Raw genomic sequence first — 4193 nt, forward strand, 5'->3', positions numbered from 1 at the left:
CATTTCCCTGTTTATACACAATCACTAACCACATGTCCATTTATCTCAACCAATTACATTTTGCCAAGTGTATTTTCTCATGTGCTATTTTAAATCATAACATTACTCCCCCATTAAAATCAACCTTATCCTCAAGGTTGAAGTTAAAATAATGTTGTTGGGTGATAGGAGCAACTTTCCACGAGGCTTCCAAAACTTGTAGGCCTTCCTAATGAACGAATACATCCACCCGGATCCCATTGTGTGAATTGTGAAGTCTTCTTGGGAAGGAAAAAATAGCTCGTGTCACAAGAATGAAATTTCATGAAGTGTTTTCCTTTCATTGTCATTTGCATATATTCTCAGATATGGTTTGTAGATATCATGTTGTGAACAATGAAAGTGATAGCATAACCAGAACAGAACAGCAACACAGTAAAATCAAGTTGTATAAGATGTTGTGGAGAATAAGAAGAGCTGAAGCACAACCTAAGCAACCACAAACTATTGGTCCAGCCACAGCCGTTCATGCTATCTCTGTAAGTTCGACTTTGCAGTGAATATGAACAGGTACTTATTTTCTGGAAATGGAAGGGTACTTACATTACAGTGGCTTTAAATCATAAGTTTGTGAATTTCTTTGTAAGAGGGATACTTCTAACTCCAACATTAAGGCTTTGTTTGCGAGTTGGGTTTTGGAGGGGAGGGGAAGGGAAAGAAAGGCTTATGGAGAGTTAAACCATTGTTTGGAAGTTTTTAAAAAAATAGGGAAGGGTTTTGGGGGGTTTTGAAGGGCTTCATTTGTCCAATTTTAAAGTTCCCCCAAATTGGTGGATTTTGGGGGTTAAACATACAAATTGACAATTTTGTCCTCATAATAATTCAAAATTCCAATTATAATTTACAAGATAAATTACAAAGTATAACACAATGTATTGATTTTAAGAAAAAAAAATGGTAAAATAGTAAAATTATCACATAAGCCCTCGATCTTCTTTTCTTGTTGATTTTTTTAACTCCCAAACAAGGGTAAGGTTTTCCCTCCTTTCTCCCTTCACTTCCCCTCCTAAGCCTTTCCTTCCCCTCCCCTCAAAACTCGCAAACAAAGACTAAGGGTGAACTGTGCACAAACTGAGATGCTGATAACATTTTCCCCTAATTATTTGGCTATGGATTACACTTTTTATGCACCATCAATTCTGTTTGAGAATTTGAACCAAGTTGATTACTCGATCATGATTTTCATTGTGTTTGAGACTGGTTATTTGAAGACTGTTGGTGTTCTTAATTGGCTAATTTTCCTTTGTGGCTCTAGACATGCTAGGAAAGTAGCAACTGAAAGAGACTACAACTTCTATAATGAAATCTATTTCTTTATCAGCACACCATGTGACTTAAAAAACTGGGAGTTTCAGTCGGCTGCAAAAATGGACCCTGCTATAATGAAGGAACTCAATATTTACAGCAGATTGTTTCTTATTGGTCTTGGAACTAGGTTTTATAGTCAAGGGTATACTCATGTGTATGAAATTGCAAAATCTTCTAATACTACTGATATTACATATGTGCTAGTTATCCTTTATTTGCACACTGGTTTAGCCACTGGATGTACATATTTTACACCACTCCATGCTATGAGCAAAGGAATTGAAGACAGCTTTCACTTGAATTTTATTGTCCATGTTCATTGCTTAATTTCCATTGGTTTTCTTGCACAATTAGAAATTGACGGAGTTGCACATATTCACATGGTGGGAAACACAACACGATTAGAGAGAGTATCTCTAATGGAGCGGTTAGAGTTAATTTTGTATGCACTAAAGAAAACTTAGTTGATCCTTCGACAAAAGGACTAAATAGAGAGAAAGTCCAAGATACATCCAGTAGCTTGGGTTTAATACATATAGCTCACTTAGTGATGGCATGGTTGTCAAAATCGAGATCCCACTAAAGATCGTTGGGGTATAGAAAGAGCGTAGATCGTAGGATCGTAACAAAGATCGTAAGATCCCACCTAATAGACAAAATTATAAAAGAAACTAAGAAAAATAGCCTTTCCTAAAAAAACACTTTTATTAACCATAATTGTCATTGAATAATAATTAGAACAGTTACAATTTCAGAGAAAAATTACCAATTTCCAAACATAATGATTCAATTAAACACCAATAACTCCCAAAAAACTAAATTAATGGTATAATTAGACCTTTTCAAGTAAAAACGGGTCAAAATCGAACTGAAACGGGTCGAATCCATGCTGGCTAGTGTCGGGTCAACCCTAATCGGGTCGGGTCATCAACCTCTGAACCGGGTCAAAACCATTGCAAAAAACGCAGAAGAGCGCCGATTCTGCGATTAACCGCTTTTCCTCGGCGCGCCGTCCGCTCCGCCGCCGTTTCCGATCTTCTATCCGCTCCAGATCGGTGATGGCCATCGGAATCGCAAGATCGTACGATCTTGGGTGTTAGATCACGATTTTAACAACCTTGAATGATGGTAACCCGACCTACATGACTGGAGATCCCAAGACTTAGTTCAATGGGTAATAACAAGTCATGAAGTGATAGAACATGCTATGATAAGGATTAAGAAAACATGATCCTGCAGCGAAAGAAGGATGAGGTGATAGATACTCTTAATGAGGTTTATACTCTATGATGAGTGGGGTACATAGTTACATGAGTACCTTTGATATACTCACCTATACGAATATGGAATTGAGGTCATTCCTATGGAATTTCGAGACAGAATTCCTAGAGTGTTCGTTAAATCTGTGATAGACGTGCATGGCCTTAAACGCACGAGCTTATAGAAAACACCTTGAGGAAAAGGCTTGTGTGTAGGTTCTATGTCTGAGATAGAGTTCAATGATGTAAGCAACTCTTGTTAAATGAAAACAAAGGAAAAGGATCATACAGTCTTGAATGATGAAACTTCATCGCAGCATGCGAAGAGACAGAAGAAAACTCAATAATCAAGGAAATCACAGTCGAAGAAACATTGTCGCTGGTGAACAACCTACAAAGGATAATGAAAAGGCCATTATATTGGTGATGTTGATTAGTTTGTGAGGCATCTGCAACATTATAGTTTTTTTTTCATTTTTTATTCACAACTACCTATGGGTCAAATAAAGTGGAAATGAATTAGTTCGTGACAAAACAAAGAGAATAGTAATTTAACGTCAAAGATATACCAAAATTTATTTGGTGTTTCACAATCCTAGCTAATAAAAAACTTAAAAAAAAATTCTCTATTAAAATAACTTACGTTAAGACGGGCGGCAGTAGAATTCACCACAACAGTTGTTGCAAATATGTTATCTGAGAATATTGCATAATGGTCTAGTCATGAACAAGACCTTTTTCTTGTGTAGTTCAGACAACTTAATTTTTTGACCAATTTTAGAAACCATAGTGGGTATTTTGAATCCTCAAGTTCACAACTTTTGTAAAACAGTCAATATCTTGATTAAGGAAGTTCACAACAATAAATTCTGCTACAACACAAATTGTTGATAGATGATGATTCCGCATTGCAGCATCAAAGGAAATAGCATAAAAAACCTCGTAGCAGTAAACCCTTACAACAAAATAAGATGTACATATGCTTAATCCAAAACAAAGGAAAAGGTTCATACTCTCTTGAATGATGAAACTACATGGCAGCATGCAAAGGGACTGAGAAGAAAACACATTAATCAAGGAAATCACACTTGAAGAACATCGTCGCTGGTAAACGACCTACCCTACAAAGGATAATGAATAGACCATTATATTGGTGATGTTGAAGGACAAAAATCAAAGATAATACTATTAGATATAAAATATAATAGTAATAATAATAATAGTGATAATTACAATGATTATTATTATTTATAAAACTTTAGTTGGAAATAGGTTACAAAATTTTTTGGGATACCAAATTTTTTTACGAGGAAACATTAACTCAAAATATCAAAGTCTATACCTGGATTACAGAAGAAGTAGATGGTCTGGAATTAAAAAGACTATGTCCAGGAGCAAATGCTTGAATAGGATCTTTGCCGCAGTCGCCGTCGACCTCTTTGTCGTCACGTTTTCATCCGCCATTGACCTTTCCTCCGTCACCTTCTCCTCTGTGTCTACCATCGAACTCATCCCCTTCACCTTATCCATCGACCTCTCCGACGTCACGTTCTCCGCCATCATCAACCTCTCTGCCGTCACGTTTTC

General features: G+C 36.5%; 1 long non-coding RNA gene across 1 annotated transcript; it reads left to right on the forward strand.

Annotated features, from left to right (window-relative positions):
• LOC146937140 (uncharacterized) lies at positions 1-1543 on the forward strand. Its single transcript, XR_015033244.1, has 2 exons — positions 1-549; positions 1295-1543. It is a non-coding gene; the product is annotated as an uncharacterized LOC146937140 (long non-coding RNA).
• Positions 1544-4193: the final 2650 nt, after the last annotated feature.

Source organism: Medicago sativa, chromosome 3 (assembly GCF_051527215.1).
Source record: "Medicago sativa cultivar Bolivia chromosome 3, Bolivia_mono, whole genome shotgun sequence".
Lineage (NCBI taxonomy): Eukaryota > Viridiplantae > Streptophyta > Magnoliopsida > Fabales > Fabaceae > Medicago > Medicago sativa.